Source organism: Canis lupus, chromosome 10 (assembly GCF_003254725.2).
Source record: "Canis lupus dingo isolate Sandy chromosome 10, ASM325472v2, whole genome shotgun sequence".
Lineage (NCBI taxonomy): Eukaryota > Metazoa > Chordata > Mammalia > Carnivora > Canidae > Canis > Canis lupus.
In genome coordinates, this window is record NC_064252.1 from 60,575,657 (window position 1) to 60,596,853 (window position 21,197).

A 21,197-nucleotide genomic window follows, 5' to 3' on the forward strand; every position below is an offset into this window, starting at 1 on the left:
TTCAAATGCTGCCAAAGGGATGCAATGGTGAGACTTAAAAGGCACCCAACAAGCATTTGTTTCCCGGTGCTGGTGCACTGCCCAGCACATCTCAGTCTCTCTGTTGTCTGTAGTGTGTAATTACTAAAGACATAACAGTAAGGCTCCCTTAGAACTGGACATCAGATCCCTCCCTTTTAATTAAAAATACCCCATTTCAAAGCTATAAAATCAAAGAACAAACATGACAGATTTTAAAATTATCCTTATAAATAATAAGATCTAGTATTCATTGTAATCTAAAATAAATAAAGAAAGAACAAGACATGTGCCTGGTTAAAGAAAAAAAAAAGTTTCAAATGGACTTTTCCCTTGAAAAGAAGGCAGGATTTTTAGGAATAAAAGAAATAAACATTTGCGTGGAGTATTGAGGTCTGAAAGTTGGAATAGTAATTTTAAGATGGAATCATCCTTGGAAAAGTGAATTATTATGTTGGCACAGTGGTTTAAAACAGAAGAGAAGAATTGCTGGAGATTTGAGGAAGCTCTGGATTTTTAAATGGTAAACTAAAGGAAAGTGGGTCAATGAATCATGCTTGTTTTCTATTTCTTTTTCTGAAAATTTCTAGGCAAATGCAGACCTCCAAAAATTAAGGTTATTATGATTCCTCAATTGAATGATCTCCAATTTTTTATTTTAGTTCTACTAATTTTTTAACTTAGTAGAACTAAGTTTTTTAAAAACTTTTAAAAACATTTTTTAAAAACTTCCTCAAGTTTTCTTGTGGCCAGTTTCCTTTTGGAACTGCAAATCTAATGTGTGACCTCTCTTGAACATGTTTTGTAAGGGGTGAAGATGTTCACTAACTAAAAAAGGTACTACATAAAGCATTTCTTAATAAAGTAGTTTTCTAGGTAATCTTCCTTTTACATCAAAGTGAAATAGGATTATTCCAAGTCTACCTGCAAAGGTAGAGAGTTAAAAAACTGGGAAAGTATATAATATTTATCTTTACATTGTTAAGTTGCATTAATTGTATTTTCAAACTCAAGTTAGAATATTCATTTGGATTCCCTGAGCACTCTCATTTCTGAATTAAAAAAAAAAAATGACTTGAGGTGCCTGGGTGGCTCAGTTGGTTAAGCATCTGCCTTACTCAGGTCATGAGATCAAATCCCCATGTTGGGATCCCTGCTTAGTGAGGAGTCTGCTTCTCCTATATCCTCTGCCCCTCCCCTCTGTTCATGCTCTTTCTCTCCCTCTCTCTCAAATAAGTAAATAAATGAAATCTTGAAAAAAAAATGACTTGTTAGCTAGGCCTGTTCCCCACATAGATCGCTCAGTTCAAAACTATTTACCAGGGCTGAAAAGCTTGGAAACTCCAAGTATATCCTATAATAAGTCTGGTTTGTTGTTTCTGCCTTTCTTTTAGTGTCTCCTTCTTCATATATCAATCATTTATTCATTCAATAGGTAGATAGGTAGATGTACTATGGAAACATATGGACATTCTCTTGTAATTTCTCAGTGAAATTAGCTATATTGTTATCAGTTGAAGATGGGAGGGATCTGCTATAGATTTATAGAGAGAGATCTAAAATAGTCATCAAGAAAGTAAAAAAAATGAATGGTCTAAGAAAATGTAGTAGCATGAAGATCCCATTGAGATTAATAACAAATAGCACCCTCTCCATCTCCTTCCAAACTCAACACATCACCTTCAGATGACCAATGTCCTTGCATTTGTCCCAACGGCCCCAGAGTTCTTCCCATGGAAGGCTCCTAAAGAGCAAATTAACTGGTCAATAAGATAATCCTCAGATAGGAGGATCTTACCTTACCTGGCACCTATTTACTTTTCCAGAATAGCTAATAATACATGGTTTACATGACAGAAAATAAAAAAAGTTGAACTCAATGTTTGGAAGATTTAGGTATTATGTAAAATGCTGAGTGGGAGATGCACTCCTTTTGAAATGGGCTTTAATTTATAATTGTGGGAAGTCATGCTTAACTATAGATTTTGGGAAGATACTAAAGCAGCATGGGGCAGGAGGGCTTCAGCTTCACGGAAGTAGCCATGTTTTCCCCTATTCTTCCTATTAACAATAGTTAAAGCCCTAGACAACATATAAAAAATAAACATAAGACTCGTAGAGAAGAAGACAGAATAAATGATGGCTTCCCCTTACCTAGGCCAGCAATAAGTCTGGCCTAGTCTGCTGGGAGCTCAGACTTTGATCCCTGTGGGGTAGGGGCAAGCTCCTTTCTTCCAACACCGGTATCAGTAAAGACCATATGGCCTAGAATTTGACATCCACTTGAGGTAAGGAGAATTCAGACCACTCTTCAGTTCCTCAATGGAGAAGTGTCAGAGCCAAGACAGGAGAATGCTATGACTTTCATCCAGCAATTATGATCCTCTTCCCACTACCCACTCTGTGTCAGTGGAGACAGCTGGAGGCAGTTAAGGAGAACTCAGCCCATCCCTCAGGAAAGTGGAGGCCCATGGAAAGCTAGAACTCTTACTCACACCCAGCAGTAATAAGGAGTACTACTCACCTTGGGTGTCAAAAAAAGGTGAGTAGGAAACCTGTATTTCTATAGAAACCTGGCTATAATGAGGTGACATTCCTATGCTGCTGGAGCAGCGCTAGAGGAAGTCAGCAAAAAGAATATTTATTTATTAAATAAATAAGGAATATTTATTAAAATAAAATGCAGACTCTCAGGATATAATAACTAAAATGCCAAAGACTCAATGAAAACCACTTACTCTGTTAAGAAACAGAGACATCAAACTGAATGAAAAGACAATAAATAGATGCTAACACAGAGGTGACAAGAGATTTCAAATTATTTGTCAAAGATTTAAATGCAATCATCATAAAAATGCTTAAATGAGCAATTATAAACAGACATGAAATAATGAAGAAATAAAGACACAGTAAAGAAACAGAGAGGTTTTTCAAAAAAGAAGAACCAGATAAAAATTTTAAAATGAAAAAATATAACAAATTTAAAAACTCAATATGGACTCAAGACAAAGTGGAAGGAACAGGAGAAGGAATGATTAACTGAAAGATAATGGAATACAATGACCCAATGTGAACAGAGAGAAAGTAAACTGAAATTTAAAAATGAACAGAACCTAAGGGACCTATAGGGCTATCACAAATATCTTATATTCATGTCATCAGAGTTCCAGAAGAAGAGGAGAAGAATGAGGCTAAAAACTTCTCAAAAAAATAATGGCTGCAGATTTTGTAAATTTGGCAAAATATATAGACCTACAGATTCAAAAAGGTATACGTAAAACCCTCATGGGATAACCCAAAGGCATTCACACCAATACACATGCTAGTGAAACTTTTAAAAACTAAACACAAAGGAAAAATCTTGAAAGCAGCAAGAGAGAAATGGCACCTTAACCACGTAGGAAAAAAATATTCAGATGATAGGATTTACCATCAGAAACCAGAGAGGCCAGAAGAAACTTGCACAACTAGAAAAGCTAAAACAATTTTGAAAAAAAAAAAAAAGAATATTGAAGAAGAAATTATTCTATCTGATTTCCAGATGTATTATATAGCTACTACAGTAATCAAGATCTATGGTATTGGCAGACGATAGACACATAGATCAATGGACCTCATCAATAAGAAATAGACCCACAGAAATATACTCAAATGATCTTTCAGGCTTTAATTACTTTTTAAATTAGTAAACTACTTCCTAGAGCAGTTTTACATTCACAGAAAAGCTGAGTGGAAAGTACGGAGTTCCCATATACCCCCCGTCTCCACACATGCACAACCTCCCCCGGTATCAACAACCTTGAGAACGCCTGAGTGTGCTTGAAAAGAATGTTTATTCTGTTGGATGGAGTATATGTGCCTGTTAGTTACATTTGGTCTAAAGTATGGTTCGAATCAAACATCGCCTTGCTGGTTTTCTGTCTGGATCTATCTGTTGGAAGTGGGGTACTGATACCCCTTACTCATACGGTATTGTCTATTTCTCCCGTCAAATTGGATAGTGTGTGCTTATATATTGAGATTCTCCAATGTTGAGTGCATATATATTTCTGATTATTGTATATTCTTAATGAATTGACCCACTTATATAATGGCCATCTTTGTCTCCTGTTAACCATTATTGGCTTCAAATTCATTTTGTTTGATATAGACATGGCTACTTCTGCTCTCTTTTGTTTTCTACTTGCATAGAGTATTTTCTTTTTCTTTTTTTTTTTTTTTTTGTCATCTCTTCACTTTAAGCCTATGTGTGTTTTGAAAGCTAAAGTGAGTCTCTTCTAGGCAGCATATAGTTGGGTCTTTTTTTTTTTTAAAGCTATTCAGCCACTTTATGCGTTTTGATTGGAGGATTCATTCTATTAACATTTAGCATTATTATTGATAGGTAAGGATTTACTAATGCCATTTTATTGTTTTCTGTTTTGTAGTTATATTTTTCTTTTCTTTCTTTCTTGCTGCATTCCTGTGTTTTTGTTTGTTTGTTTGTTTGTTTTGTTTTTTAAGTAGGCTCCATGCCCAGCGTGGAGTCCAACACAGGGCTTAAACTCATGACCTTGAAAGCAAGACCTAAGCTGAGATCAAGAGAGTCAGATGCTTAACCCTCGTGCCCCATTGCTGCCTTCCTTTGTAAAATGATTATTTTCCATAGTGATGTGCTTTGATTCCTGTCTCTTTACCTTTTGTGTATCTGTTGAAGATTTCTGCTTTGTGTAAAATTGTGTAGATTGTTTAAATTTGTTCTTTGCCTTGTAAGGTTTACATAAAATATCATATATATATGGCATCAGTATATATATGTATAGTATATATACTATGAGTTTATATATATATATATATATATATACACATACTGATAACAATTTAACTTCAATGATGTATAAAAACTTTGTCCTTTTATTCCCTCTTTTATATTTATATTGTTATATTGTGTATTCATTAACAAATTTTTGAAGCTATAGCTATTTTTAATATTTTTGTCCTTTAACCTTTACACTAGAATTAAGTAGTTACATCACCATATTGTAGTATTAATGAATTCTGCAATTATTCTGTTTTTTTGTTCCATGGTAATGCTAAAACTTCTTAAGTGGACTCCAGAGGTTTCCCAGAACTGTTTTTATTCATGCATAGAATGCTCTGTTCAATCATTGATCTTTGTGGGGGGAAAGGGAAGCTGGGTTCTCCACCACAATCTACAATTTCCTATTGTCATATCTTCAAGCTCAGATTTTTTTCTTAACCATGTCCAGACTGATAATGAGCCTATCAAAGGTGTTTTTCATTTCTGTTACAGTACTTTTTTATCTACAGCATTTCTTTTTGATTCTTTCTTAGAATTCCTAATTCTGTTGATGTGATTCATATGTTCTTGCATGTTTTCTACACTTTCCATTAAAATCCTTAACATACTAATTATAGTTTTTTTAAATTTCCAAGTCTGATAATTCCAACGGTTTTTCCATTTCTGCCACTTCTTGTTCTGATTCTTGTTCAGTACTTTTACATGGTGTTTTTTGACATTTGTATAGACTTGTAATTTTTTATTGGAAGGTGGATATGATGCACTGGAAGGAAATGCAGTGAATAAGCCTTTAGTAATTTAGTGGTAAGGCATTAGGAGAAGTATTCTATAGTCCTATAATTAAGTATCAGTCTGTTGGTGAGCCTGTGCCCCTGGAGCCTGTGAATTTCACAGGTGCTTTCCATTTTTTTTCATTTCTTATATAGGACGGCTAACTGGAGCTGGATTTGGTATTTTCTTTACTTCATGTAGAAAGCCACAGAGAGCTAGGATGGGTTTTTCCCTGGTCAGGAAGACTCAGATAAAACCCTAGTACTATCTGGTAAAATAATTTCTCCTGAGGTCAGGTTTTATTAAAGAGAAGGGAATGCTCTGGTATATTTCAAAGTGTTTCCCTTTCCCCTTCCCTTTCTGGAAGCTTTGGGGGATTCTTCTCCAATATTTTCTGTGAGAACCTAGTAGAGCTCTTGGAGGTAAAACTCACAAATGTGTTTCTATCCTGCCCCCCAACTTCCATGACTGGGTCAACCTGGAGTTTTTAACTTTCAGAGTTGTCTACACTGAGCTTCCAGCAATTTGCCAATTACAGCTTAGGTGTTCCTACACTGACATCAGTTCCTGCAGAAGTTTCTGCTCATGAGTTTCTGTTCTGGAAAGTGTGACTCTCTGTATCTACCCACATATCTGTTTCCAATTCGGGGGGTATCAGTTTGTCCTACAACCTCACTTATATGATGGATCTAAGAAGAGTTAAATATTTTGAGTTTGTTCAGCTTTGTTAGTATGGAGCAGTGACTTCTAAGCTCTTCAAATGAAACTGGAGGTCTCAACTGATTTTTGATAAAGGTTCAAAGCATTCAGTAGATACAAGTGAACCTTTCAACAAATGGTTCTGGGGAAATTAGACGATCATTGTAAAAAGATGAGCCTTCATACTACAAAGCTATAATAATCAAAACGGTATGGTAGTGGCATAAAAATAGACACATAGATCAATGAAACAGAATAGAGTCCAGAACTCAAGCAACACTTAATATGGTCAGTTAATCTTAGACAAAGGAGTTAAGAGTATGTAATGGGCAAAAGATAGTCTCTTCAATAAATAGAGATAGGAAAACTGGACAGCTATATGCAAAAGAATGAAACTGAACCACTTTTCTTACACCATACACAAAAATAAACTCAAGTGGATTAAGGACCAAAATGTGAAACCTAAAACAAAACAAAACAAAACAAAAAGCACAGACAGTAACTTCTCTGACGTTGGCCATAGCAATGTTTTTCTAGATATGTCTCTTTGAGGCAAGGGAAACAAAAGAAAAAATAAACTATTGGGACTACATCAAAATAAAAAGCTTTTGCACAGCCAAGGAAACAATTAACAAAGCTAAAAGACAAAGTACTGAATGAGAGAAGGTATTTGCAAATCAATATCCAATAAAGGGTTAATATCCAAACTATATAGAGAACTTATGCAACTCAACACCAAGAGATAAATAATCCAATTAAAAATGGGCAGAAGACATGAACAGGCATTTCTCCAAAGAAGACATACAGATGGCCAACAGACACATGAAAAGATGTTCAACACCACTCATCATCAGGGAAATGCAAATCAAAACCACAGTGAGTTGTCACTTCATACCAATCAGAATGGCTAAAATCAACAACACCAGAAACAACAGGTGAGTGTGGAGAGAAAGAAATGCTCATGTACTATTGGTGGGAATGCACTGGTATAGGCATTGCCGAAAATAGTACGGAGATTCCTCAAAAAAATAGAAAATAGAAATACATATGATTCAGTAATTCCACTATTGGGTATTTAGTATTCAATGAAAATGAAAACACTAACTCAAAAAGATATATGCACCTCTATGTTTCTGTAGCATTATTTACAATAGCCAAATTATGCAAGTAGACCAAGTATCCACTGACAGGTGAATGGATAAAGTAAATGTGGTACATGTGTGTGTGTGTGTGTGTGTGTGTGTGTACATATATATGCACTCAGCCATAAAAAAGAATGTAATATTGCCATTTGCAACAAAATGGGTGAATCTAAAGGGTATCATGCTAAGTGAAATGAGATAGACAAATACCATATGATTTCACTTATATGGAATTTAAGAAACAAAACAAATGAACAAAGGGAAAAAAGCAAAAGACAAACCAAGGAACAGGCTCTTAACTATATAGAACAAACTGATGGTTTGAGGGAGTAGAGGGATGGGTGAACTAGACAATGGAATTTAAAGAGTACACACACTTATCATGATGAGCACTGAGTAAAGTATAGAACTGTTCTAACTTGAAACTATTATAACACTGTATGTTAACTATACTGAAATTTTTAAAAAGTCCAACTGGCAAAAAAATTAAATTAATAAAATGAGCTTATATCTCATACCTTATATAAAAAATAACTGAAAATAGGTCATAGAATTATATGTAAAATTATAAAATTTTAGGAAAAATACAGCAGAAAATCTTCAAGATCTATGAATAAGTACATTTTTTTTTTACTGGACAGCAAAATCACTATCCATATAAGCAAAAATTAATTTGTTAGGCACTGCAAAAACAAAACCTTTTAGTCTGTAAAATACCCAATCAAAAGGATAAAAAGACAAGCTATACACCGGGAAAGAATATTTGCAAATCATCTGATAAAGGTCCAATGATTAGAATATTTAAGAGAGTCTCAAAACTCAACATCAAAAAAATTCTATCAGAAAAAGGGCAAAACTGACGAGGAGAATATACAGATGGCAAATGAACACATGAAAAGATGTTCAACATCATTAGCCACTAGGAAAATGCAAATTATACCACAATGAGATATTGCTGTATAATTATCAAAGTAGCTAAAATAAAAAAATAGTGACAACATCAAATGTTGGAGAGAATGTGGAGAAACTGTACCACTCATACACTGCTGGTGAGAATGTGCAATGGTACAGCTGCCATGAAAAATAGTTCAGCATTTTCTTACAAAATTAAACTGCAGCTACCATATGACCTATCTGTAATTACACTGCTGGACAGATATCCCAGGAAAGTGAAAACTTCCATTACACAGAAAATCGTACAGAAATGTGCATTGTAGAATTATTGGAATACTTCCAAACTGGACACAACCTCGATGTCCTTCATCGGGTAATGGTTAAACTGTGGTGTATCTGTACCATGAATATTAGTTAGCAATAAATATAAACAATTGGTACCTACCTGAATAAATCTCCAGAGAATTATGCTGAATAAAAAAACCCCGATCCCATGATTCCGTATACACAGCATTCCTGAAATAACAGAATCAGAGAAAAAAATTTGTGATTTCCGGGCTCTAAGGCAGGGTGGGGACAGGAAATAAGTGGGTGTAGCTCTAAAGCTGCAAGATGAAGAATCCTTGTGTTGATGGAAATCTCTGTATCTTGCCTGGATCAGTGTCAATATCCTGGTTATCATACTCCGCTATCCTGGTTATCGTGTTCCACTGTAGTTTCACCAGACATTACTTTTGGAGTAAACTGAGTAACGAGTACACGTGATCTCATTAGGTCTTTTCTTACAGCTGCACGTGAATCTACAGTCATCTTAAAATGAAAAGTTTAATTAAAAAAAGAAGCAAGGAAGGCACGCTGAAACCCAACCAGAGCAGACCAATGTATTAATAGCAAAAAAATACAGCATAAAAAGAAAAAAAAAAAAAGCTTCCTTGGAGAATTCCAGTTAAAAAAAAAATACTAAAACATTTCTTAATCAATCGCAAATTAATTCTGATTTCTTTGTGCAGGCCATGGAGAATCCACAGCCCTGGCAAGGCCTCCTTCCTTTCCTTCTAGGACTGCGCTGCCTTGCCCTGCAAGGGGACTCAGTGAGTTCGGTTTTTGAACAGGCCAACAGTTTCTCTGGATTCAAATTTTGACACGTCCTTTTCAGAGTGCAAGCAAGCTCCGTGGGCTTCCTTGTATTCCAGCATCGCCCTTGTAAAACAGCCAACAACACGGCCAAATCTATTGAGAGCACGCCCTTGTCAACCTTCTGAATTTATTGATATTTACATTTATGATACAAACGAGGTTTTTGAGAGCCTCCTTTTCTGCTGCCTGGTGTTTGCTTTCATAGGACAGAGACCAGACAATTGAGAGGGAAGGAGGCAGCACTTGTGCTGGATTTATTGGCACAGAACGCTGAAGAGCAAGCACACCACCAAATAGAGGATATTGATAAGGAGACTAAATTCATTTGAAATCACTAAAACTCAGTTAGGGGCATATTGTATTAAGTGAAATGCCATTACTGAAGGGCCCAGGGAGAGACTGTATGCCAAGTCATGAGAGCTATTCAGCTCACTGGAAAGCAGCCATTGCACCCACGCACTACATTTGATGGTTTGGAAGTACAGATAATTTCTGCATAGATCATAAAGGGACTTGAAAATGGCTCAGTCCCTAGGAGCACAGGCATGGGCTGAATTGTCCCCGAGTGAGAGCATTCAAGAGAGGATCCCCGTGCAGTAAAAACATGCACTGAGTGGGTATGAATCCCAACTTCCCTAAAGGCTTCCTCGTGATTGTGGTACATTAGTGTGTTTTAAAAACTCCACACTAAGGACCATCAGTTGATTCTGGGATTTTTTTTTTTTTTTTCCCCAAAGCATCTTTTCCAAGAGAGGATGGCAACAGAACTCTGGTTTATGTAATACACTTGAACCATTTTTAGTTAGTTTCAGAAAGTTCCCTCAGCCGAAGGAAGTTCTCTAGCAGGTTGTGACAGCAGTTTGGGGTCTCTTCTCACTGCAGGAGAGAGCTTGCTACCCGCCGCCGCAAGTTGGAGGAGATTCAGAAAATCTGTTTTCTTCTAAGCAGCCTCCTAGCACTTTCCCCGCAGGTTGTTTGAGGTTTCCTCGCTTGATGTCGCTCACACCGCCCTTGCACCCCTAATCCTGGGGAGCAAGGACCCACGGTAAACACGAGTCCATTTCAGTGATGCGTATAGACCTTGTTCAGGTTATTCAGACTAAGGAGGCCCCTTATCTAACAAGCACCAGAGCAGACTTTTTGAAAACACTTTTCACCCGTGACAACAGTGGCCCGGTTTTGTCCTCACCAACGATGGAATAAATGCAGTATCTCATGTCACCTACCTCCATGTCTCATTGATGCCAAATTCTTCCGGGCTTGGGCATTGTAAGATGGGCTTTGCACTAGGATTTTATTCCAGCACACACACCTGGAAGAGCGCCGCTCTGAAAAGGGAGGAAAGGCTTCTCTTTCCTGTAAATCTCTGTAATGACCAGAGGAGAAACAAACTGTCCTTGCTGTGCTATTTCACCTGACCTCTCCTATAAGGTAAGCAGAAGAAATTGCCCTTTGAACCTGTACAGGGTATGTTGCAAGTCACCAGGACAATGCCGAAGTGCCACGAGATGACTCAGGTAGTCAGCAAACAGAACACATCTCTGGTTGGAGGAAGATCAAGGGTTATTTACTGCCCACTGAGAGCTTCCACCTAAAATTTTGTCTTTAAAGATACTGAAGATGGTGCAAGGTCCTAATGGAATCAGGAACACCCGGGATGCCTGGGTGGCTCTGTGGTTGGACGTCTACCTTTGGCTCAGGGTGTGACCCCGGAGTTCTGGGATCTAGTCCCGCATGGGGCTCCCTGTGGGGGGAGCCTGCTTCCCCCTCTGCCTGTCTCTCTGCCTCTCTCTCTCTCTCTCTCTCTCTCTCTGTCTCTCACGAATAAATAAATTAATTAATTTAAAAAAAGAACACCCTAGAAGATATTCATATTTCCAGCAACAAGCACACATTTCGTTCTCTGTGGCCACAAATGCACATGGTGGGCCTTTTGGCAGCATGATCCTATTTTTTTTTTCTTTATACCTCCAAAGTCCCAAAATAAACTTTATTCTACAGAACTGAGCTGCCAAGGGAAAAAAAAAAAAAAGGATTAGAAACTGTAAATGCTTGTAAGATTATCAGAGACATGGCCTGCAAGCATGTGTTTTAATATATCAAATCATAACAAATGTATCAATTTTGAAATACCCAAATCCATATTCATTAATTAGAAAGAGTTAGTTTAAGGAAGAAGATGGATCTCTTGGAAAAAAAAAAAAAAATTTAAATGCTTAGAACGTGAATGCTCCCATATATTCGTCTAATTTATGCTCTATGTGACATCTGAGTGGTCTTTCACCATTTAGATGTGATGATATCACTTTCTCGGCAAAACTTTAAACGTGGCACACTTCCTTCAGGAAAAAAAGCTAAATTCCTTTGAATGGTACCTCTACTTCTCTCTCAGGGTCTCATTTCTGTCTTGCTTGGCCATTCCTTTCTAGATCTTTCCCTGTCACATCCTGATGGTCCAGTAAGACCAAATGACTGAAACACACCATCTCCTCTTTGGCCTTTGTGTTTCTGCATTAGCCTAGAAAGACCTTCCTAAAACTTCCCTTTATTCTTTAAAACCAGAGTCTCCGTGTATTCCCCTTCTGGAAGCCTTCCCTATTGTTCCCAGCTGACTCTCAGGGTGTGACATGTCCCTGTTGGATTTTGTGCACACATACGTGGTTGTCATTACAAATACTTGTTGGCATATCTGTTTCCCAACTAGATTATAAGCTTCCTATGAGAAGAAACCATGTATTGTCATCTTTGTCTCTTCAGCACCACCTACTAAAGCGAGTGGTAAGGTCACAAAGAATTTTGTTGAATGTGTGAATGAATATATGAATCAATCAACTAGCGACAGTAGCTATAAAGAGAATAAACCTGCATTTTAAACACAAATCAGCAAAATAAAAACAGAGAAAACAAGAGAAGACAAATGCCTAATTTCGTCTCTTAGTGGTTTGTTTCAGGAGGCATAGGTGGAGTGCTCTGAGCTGATGGCATGATGCTCTTCCTTGCCACCACGAACCATCTTCAAATATTCTCAGAGGTACAATGGAATAGTCCTCCTCCTTACCATCACTGTATATTTTATCAACATTATATTCTTCTTTTGTTCAAAATCTGCCCACTCCCTAAGACAAAGTAAAAGAAATTCTTACATATATCAGTATTCAAAGAATACCACTTTTTCTGGGGTCTTGAGGTCCTTATTTTATAGAAGCAAAATAAACAGGAGTCTAACAGCAGATCCAAGGAGATCTGCAGGTCCAGATACGTGCTTTTGTCAGCCTTTAAAATAAAGTACAGTTTCAATATGATAGCTTCATGTTTGGGTCCTTGGGAGCACACCTTGGGAAGAGACCTGTGTCTGATCCAGGCAAGCGCATTCTACAGCAAAATGTGGGGAGATATTAGTCCTTCCAAATCCTCTTTTTCATTCTCATAGACGGATTATTCACGGTCCCCATGAATGAAAGCCTGTTTATTGAAATATTTATTTAATGGTAGTACTCTCAGACACAGTATTAACACCTACCTCACAGTGATATTGGTAGGTATGTAAGATACTATTTATAAAGGGTCTGATTTCTTTCTTAGGATGATATGGGTTAAGATTTTTAAATGTTGAGGATGTGGTTGAGCAGGACTATATTAATAATTGGAGTGCCCACAGAGTAAAGGGTGCTGGATATGTGGATTTTCTAGTTAGCTAAATGTTGTGGTTTCTAAGACAGCACGGTGATTAGGAGTAAATTCGAGCCCTAGACTCCTTGGGTTCAAAACTGGGCTCCCCCACTTCTCAACTTGGATAACTTTATTAATCTTTCTGGAACCTCAGTCTTCATTTTAAAAAGAAGATGATGAAACCATCTATATCCAATGCTATGATAAGTCATATCGAGCTTAAAACAAAAAAAAAAAACAACTGTGTGCCCCTGTACACATTATAAAGTATCCTCCCCTATTTTAACCAAGTGGAAAAAGAAAAAGTTAATAGAAGTTCTACAATCCAAAAAGCATGATGATACTTAAAGTTTCACATTGTCCAATCTGTCAGCTCATCATTGTTAACCCTCATAAGCCCACACAGGAAGAGGACACATCGGCCCCATGGCCAGAACCTCAGGCTGATTGGAAATTACTGTTCCCGTTGCACAATAATGCAAGGTCACAAAACAATAAACAATAGCCTGTCTTTATTTAAAATTTTGATATTTTGTCCATCCCAATTTTTTTTGCATGAATTTTTATTTTTTAAAATACTTCATCACAATGTCGCATATCTTGACTACTAAATTCTTTGGTATTGCTTACATTTTTTTTGTACTAACCTGACCCTATCTCATATGTTGTTGTGAAAATTAAATGAAATAATAAATGTAAAGCCCTAAGAACCATATCCCACACATACTTAGTGCTCAGTAGTGTTAGTATGAACATTGTTTTGAATAAGGTTACATGCTTACGGGACACAGATTTTGAACTCTTTGGCATTAATCGTTTGTGAGGCAATCTTCTCAGTATGCCCTTATTATTCCTTAATTCTCTTGAGTTCTGTTAACCAACAAGCACCAAACTGACTATATCAATTCACTGGATGTCCTGTTATATATTCTTTATACAGAATCCGGACACAAATATCTTAATTTCTACTTTTTGTCTTTCTGAACAAACCAGCCATTTGTTTTTTGTTTTGTTTTGTTTTGTATATATTTTTTATTGGAGTTTGATTTGCCAACATATAGCATATCACCCAGTGCTTATCTTGTCAAGTGCCCCCCTCAGTTCCCGTCACCCAGTCACCCCAACCCCCAGTCCACCTCCCTTTCTACCACCCCTTGTTCGTTTCCCAGAGTTAGGTGTCTCTTATGTTCTGTCTCCCTCACTGATATTTCCCACTCTTTATCTCTCCTTTCCCCTTTATTCCCTTTCATTATTTTTTTATATTCCCCAAAGGAATGAGACCATATAATGTTTGTCCTTTTCCGATTGACTTAATTCACTATTTGCTTCAACATGGATGGAACTGGAAGGTATTATGCTGAGTGAAGCAAGCCAGCCATTTGGATTGAAGAGGCTAGCCAATTCAGTCTGACACTCAAGCCCATGCTTTCTCACTGAATTGGTCATTTATATGAGTTGATTGATCTGCCCATGGAGTCATAACAGTTGAGCCAGATACTCATGCAGATTTAGTGGTATGGCTAACACCTGCATTGTGAGCTAAGTCAAGGTGGGCCCCTTGGAAACATAGATATTTGAAGACTGTTCTTTCCTATCACGTTGCTCTTTGTTTTGTCACAAAGTGACATCTGTGACAGTCCTACCCCAACTTGAACATATGTTATCCCTATAAGCAATGCACTCTACTCTTCTGAAGCCCTCTGAAACCAATCTGTCCCGCCAGATCATGATGTAGATTACACCTAGGAATATGACACAGAAGGTATGTTGAAAAAGCGCTTCCAAGAGTGACCTTGTCAAAATATATCTGTGCTCTCATAAAAGTCAGATACATGAAGTGCATGAAAAATAAGCAAAAAAGTAAACACACTCCAAAGAAAACTTAGCTGATGTTATTTTAAGTTGAGTGATATTTTGGAAGGGTTAAGCATTCCTACAACTAATATATGATTGAGAGGACTCCACTTTAGGAACTGTGTGAGAATATTATAAACCAAGCCCACACAATATTAAAATAAGTTAAAATATATGCAAAATTTATGAGAGAATGTCAGGTGTAATGCTTGATAAAGTAAGCTTAATGCTTAAGAAATTTATCTTCAGGCTGAAAAAGCCAACTCTTGCAGTTCTGAGTTAGAGTATAATTTTAGAAACTCTTTTCTGTAAAGTCACTCTTTTATTAATGAGATCAACTCTAGGTGAACTGAAAGAGGTAACTTCCTAAAGCATCCAGGAGGACAAACAAGATCCACGAAAGCACCGGGAAGTTAGCATGCCATGTTAAAAAAAAAAAAAAAAATGCTGGAAGTTAGCTTCATACTATTCTTTCTAGGGGAAAAAGGTGAAAAATCTGTCCTCAGAAAAATCTTTTGATTTGTATACACTCAGTCCATCTTTTTTTCTGTTTGAGGCATTGCTGAAACTTCTGAATAAATAAAGTGTTTGGGGCAAGTGGAAGCTGTGCATTACTTTAGAAGCTTCTCCTTCGTTTTGGGTGTGCCATGTTGTTACACTGAGGGACACCCTATTATCAGGCCGGACTTCAGTAACGTACCACCAGGAAGTCCAGAGAGCAGATTTCCATTGGCTAACTGGTCACATCCTGCAGCTCCCAGCTGAAATAATGCTATGGATCAGCAAGGCAATGAATGAAGGAGGAAATCTGCATATTACACAGTGCCTCTGCAGGATGACTCAGTCTATCTCTCATTTGTAACCCAAATGTCCTTCCTTCACAAAGCAGGCTGGGATGAACTCAATCAACCAGGGTAAATGATTGACAGCCAACACTGCTGAATCATCCAGCAAAGATTAGGAATGAACATCACACATTTAAATTTGTGAAATCACGTCATTTTCAGGACTACTAGCAATTTTAAGATGACCTTAAGATCTAGGCCTTTGGCACACTACTCAAAAGCTGGAATCTGGTGTGTACCTTTTTCTAATGGGCCCAAGTGATGAGAAGGTTCTGGGAGCTCAGGGTTTTCATGCACTATGCACTTGAAAACAGTCACTTTGCAAATATCCCAATTCCTGATTTTCGCCTCTATGTGCTCAGCTTTTCTAAACAAACATGGAATCCTGAAGCAAAATTGGAGACATAAGAAATTGTCTAAGTGATTGATTTTATATCTGTCACATCTCTTTTCAGTAGCTTCTTCAATTCTGCAACCCAATACCAACAACTTGAAATAAAACACACACACACACACACACACACACAAAACACAAAACAAAAACAGAAAACACAACAAAACAACCCAAACACAAAGACCAAAGACGAATGAAATGGTTTGGTTAACCTTTACTATAATGGTTCAACTCTTTTCTGGCATCACTTGGTGATTCAATAAAGGATCACCACTATCGTAGAGTGGTGTTCCTGGTGACACAGCATCACAAGATACTTGGCATGGTAATCCTGCCTGTGAAATTCAAATAGAGCCAATTAACTTGTTCATAGCTGTTCCACATCTCTTATTACCTGACATAATTATTTTAAAAGCTATCATATCAAAGAACAGCATCATTTTCAAGACACCAGCTTCAGATTAGCTTCTCTTGCTCTGAAGTCAACCATCCTCTCGCCTTCTTTCTCCTTGTATTGTTTTATGTCTCTCTCCAACTCCTCCTTTCCCATCCTTCTTTCATTTCCATTCTCTCCAAATTTACTTTAAAAAATATTGTAAGATATTATCTTATGCTGGAGTTTAATTTCTTAAAAACCATTCTAAATCCCTCTTGTAAAATGAAGGTGATCAATAAATTGTCTGCTTGCCAATTTTAAAAAATGAAAGGTTCAAAATGGAAGAAAATAGCTGTGAAAGGGTGACTGCAGGCGCCAGAGTTTAGATGATGGAAGGCAAATCTCTCTACTTATGGAGAAAGAAATCTGTAGATGGATCTCTACATCCCACGGAATTAGCTGAAGCTCTTACATCGATATTAGGTATTGAATCTGACCTTCTTTGAGGAATACTTTATGGAATGGACAGTTGACATTATTTCAGGTCATATGGGTTACAAGGTAGCATACTTACTGTAAGCATTAAAGCCTTCTGGAGAAGGAAATGGGCAGCCTCAGAGAATAACAGCTCTCAATATTCATGGCCAGAGGCCAGAATGTCAGAAAGAAAGTGATCACCTACTTTTTCCGCAGTGACTGCCCCCCGATGGGGAATGGAAGGTCTCTTCGGTATTCACTATGCAGAGTCAAGGAGTGTGGCTGGTTCTGGGTTTTGTACTGGGGCTAGCTCTATGCACACTCGTTACAAGGTTATTACTATCATTACGGTGGACAATGCAATAATATTTTAAATGGGCCAAATTTGGCTCCCAGCTATTCATGAGCTACTCTTGCAGGCCTTAGGGAAAATGGCTTATGAGTGCAAGGAAATGGAGTCTGGCGCACATCCCATTGCTTCCTCTACTACAAATCAAAAAGGGCCTCTGTGAAGAATATCCATAGTTCTGGTTCTCCTGAGCTCTGATGATGAGATACATCCTTCATGGATAGCTCTATTGGCCCAACTTCAGAACTGGTTTGGGACACACACAATCTAAAACAAGTGGAGTTAGTTACCCCAACTCTTCATGAGCCCTTTCTAATGCATTTCTCTGACATCCTGCCTGTCTTCCCCTGATGCATTTTCTCATGCACCACTTTTCATCTTATGAAGAAGAAAACACTTCTTGAAGTCATGAAGTCAACATGTGCCAAAGTATGTTTGCTGGGATAGTGGTCCTTCAAAATGTCCTGCCATAAAAGGATTTTGGGAAAAGTCTTTCTCTTTTGAAGAGTCATAGTATGCATGAGTATGTTACAGGCTTTGAGTTGCTTTAGAGAGGAAAGGCACAAGTTTAATTGTAATGTGGGACCCCTATTTTGGTCATTAGATACAATACCTCTTAGAATTATTATTGTTCTAGAAAATTAAATAAAGATTCACGTTTTAGGGGTCCCACAAAGAGAGTAATGTTTAACTTTGAGAGTGCCATAAGGAGATCAGCTATATTTCAAAACTAAACTATACCATTGAAAATTTAAATGAAATAAAGAGTCTTTCAAAACTTTGTCCCCAAAAGCTGGCATTCAAAATGTAAACTTAAAAAAAAAACGTAAAGGTATTTATTTTTTTTGAAGACACAACTAATTATATACAAGACACAAGGTATCTGTTAAAGGAAAACTTTTGGCATCATGGGGTAGAATGATGTTCTTTAGGTAGTTTTAACATCTACAACTATAATAATTTAGTGTATGAAACATGGCAAATTGTCCCTAGCTCAGGAGGTAACTTTGCTGTCAGTTGGATGACTTCTAGAAACCACAGCTAAATTTTAGACATTATTTTGTGTTTATTCCAAATGTGAGCATTTAAACCAATTAACTCTGTTTAGGATATGTACACTTTCAACTTCAAAATGGAAATTTCTTTTCAACCAAATTTCTGGTAACTTTCAGTCCTGATGTAATGGTGAGCCAATTGATTTTTAACCAATTTAAAAATAGGATTCCAGCAAAAACACTTTGTGCATATAACCATCTGCACAAAGATGCCCTGGCAATTATTAGCTCGGTCTCCCTCTGCAGAATTCCTGGGGAAGCATGTTCTGCAGTCAACTAACCTTTTTTGTTAAGAAGCACTCAGTGCCGCAGAGAGAAATTTAACAGGTTACTCCATCCATAGACTTTAGACAGCTTATGTACAGGGAGTGAAGGCTTCTAGGCTAGTCCTGTTTTTCTACTCCCATCCTTCAGTCCAGGTGGCATTGGGCAGGGGTGGGAGGGGGTGCAAACTTGAGGGAATTGGGCAGACAGAAAGTGGTGTACAGCCTTTCTTCTACAGGAGTAATTCTTTATCCAAATTAGGGGCAAGTTCACAGTCTCATCAGAAACAGAGACTCTGCTGTAATCATTATATTGGAGCATATGTGAGGAGACACAGAGCCTTATGTACATGCACCAGTGGACCTTTGTGTAGTATTGATGTTTCTTGAGATAAAGAGTAGAGAAAGTGAACATTCAGGAGTTCATTTTAGAATAGGCTTTTGCAGCTATGAAGTCAAGCAAGAAACCTACATCGAATAAGAAGTTTTATCTATGATTTTTAAAAATAATCTTCCACATAGGCTAATGCCAGGAGCACTATCTAAGATCTAGAAAGTTCTTGAGAAACATAAAAGCCAAGTTTTCCCTTCATTCGAGGCTGCTAGGTCGTGTGGAAAGGCGTGACCTAAGACCAACAAAGACGGAATTTTCAAAATTTAAGATTTATAAAAGAGGCTTTGGTGGACAACAAGGCACAGAGGAGGACAGAAAGGGGGGAGAGATAAAGACTAATTGAAAACAGGCTGAAAAAAACCTTGGCTTTCCAAATGAAATGAAGCATTTTAAATAATCCCATGAATTTACTGAATGTTTAATAATATTGTATTAGAATCAAGTGCTGCTCTAAGCTAGTTAAGGAAGTTTTTTTGTTTTTTTGTTTTTTGTTTTTTGTTTTTTTTTTTTTTTAGCAAGTTTGAAAGCTACAGAGTTACCTGAATAGTCAGACTAGAGAGAACTGTAGAGTTCCTCTGAGGAGTAAAATTTTAATTCCATCTATTTATAATTCCGTCTATTTACATAGTTGTGAAGACAGTAGGATCAGACCATCTAGGAGAAGTAAATACATACTCTGGCTCAAGATGTATTGATTCAGTATTGTTTCTCTAGGTGTAGACCCAGTTTAAGTTAGTTTTAACCCCTATATTAGTAACTCACTTCCTTTAAGGTTTTCAGTGACCTTTGCCTGATTCTCATGTAGAATGTTGCCTTAATCTTGGCTGATTTAAGCCTATTATACTAAAGCCTTGTCCCTTCAGGAAATGCACAAGTTGGCTGATTTTCCTAAACTGCCTCTTTCACTCAGCCCCTCTGTATTTGAAAGCCTACAGTCATTTCTGGTTTTCCATACCCTGGTCAGCGCCTGGCACAGATATGAGGTGGGCTAATCTGTGCCACTCTAGACCTGTCATTCTCATCCTTCCTTCCTTGACAGCACCCCTCAATCCCTGAACACCCTTTCAATGCTGACCTCTGCCTTCTTCTGTCCTGACCCGTGACACTTAAGAACTTAGAGTGCTACTAACTCTACCTACTAGAATTTACAATGCCCTACAGGAGCACTTACAACCTAAAAGATTGAGCTACAAGTGGAAGGATTTCAGGTACAAACCAGCAGGCAAAGAAAAATGCAAGGACCACATCCAGACCACGTCCTAGTTTGCAAAGCAGCATGTTGTGATGTGTAAGGCTGATTCTTACTGTATTTCAGTTCCCTCGTTAGCAAAAAGGTAATTATGGAAGTCCTTATGGGGTTGTTATTAGGTATAAATGACTTAGTATTTGATAAAAGCTTAGAAAATTAATACGTTGCAAGTGTTTAATCATTAAATAAAAATAAGCATCCAGATTTGTCAGGGTATTAAAAATGTTAAAGTTGAACAGTTTAAACCACAAACTTCCATGACATGATTCCAATACCTTCCATCCATATGCAGTTTCTTTTTTTCAAAATATTTTATTTATTTATTTGAGACAGACAGGGATTGAGAGAGAGAGAGAGAGAGAGAGAGAGAACAAGAGAGAGCCAGCGCTTGCAGGAGTTGGGGAGAGAAGCAGAACTTCTCACTGAGCAGGGAGCCTGACGCTGGGCTCAATCCCAGGACTCCAGGATCATGACCTGAGCCCCAAGGCATATGCTTAACCAACTGAGCCACCCGGACACCTCTCATATAGAATATCCTCTGCAGACTGGTCTACTACCTCTCTCCTACACTTGAAATACTCCCTCAGACCTCATTTTCACATAACACAGCCTGCTTCACTTGGACTAGTCCTGTATCTCTCTGCTACCTCATTAAATTTTATTTAACTTCTAAGGCCCAGATTAAATTTTCTTCATAAATCAGCTCATGCCAACTGGGGTCTACACTGGCTCTGTTTTTTTCTGAACAACAATACTTATTGTGTAAAGCATAACTCTTGTGTTAGAAACATAGAAAGTACTCAGTAATTA

General features: G+C 37.5%; 2 long non-coding RNA genes across 13 annotated transcripts in view; one reads left to right on the forward strand and one right to left on the reverse strand.

The window, feature by feature from the left end:
* The window catches only part of LOC112672783 (uncharacterized), a 161,254-nt gene that overhangs the window by 117,466 nt on the left and 22,591 nt on the right, over positions 1 to 21,197 (reverse strand). For 11 of the 12 annotated variants that reach the window (XR_003144515.3, XR_007413629.1, XR_007413631.1 and 8 more), the window contains one exon: positions 8,771 to 8,841. This is a non-coding gene — a long non-coding RNA (uncharacterized LOC112672783). Of the gene's footprint in view, positions 1 to 8,770; positions 8,842 to 10,688; positions 10,829 to 21,197 lie in introns of all 12 variants that reach the window. The other variant, XR_007413632.1, reaches the window with a different exon arrangement.
* Positions 14,759 to 21,197, forward strand: part of LOC125755959 (uncharacterized) — a 32,052-nt gene continuing 25,613 nt past the window's right edge. Inside the window, exon 1 of the long non-coding RNA XR_007413628.1 lies at positions 14,759 to 14,893. This is a non-coding gene — a long non-coding RNA (uncharacterized LOC125755959). The remainder of the gene's footprint in view (positions 14,894 to 21,197) is intronic.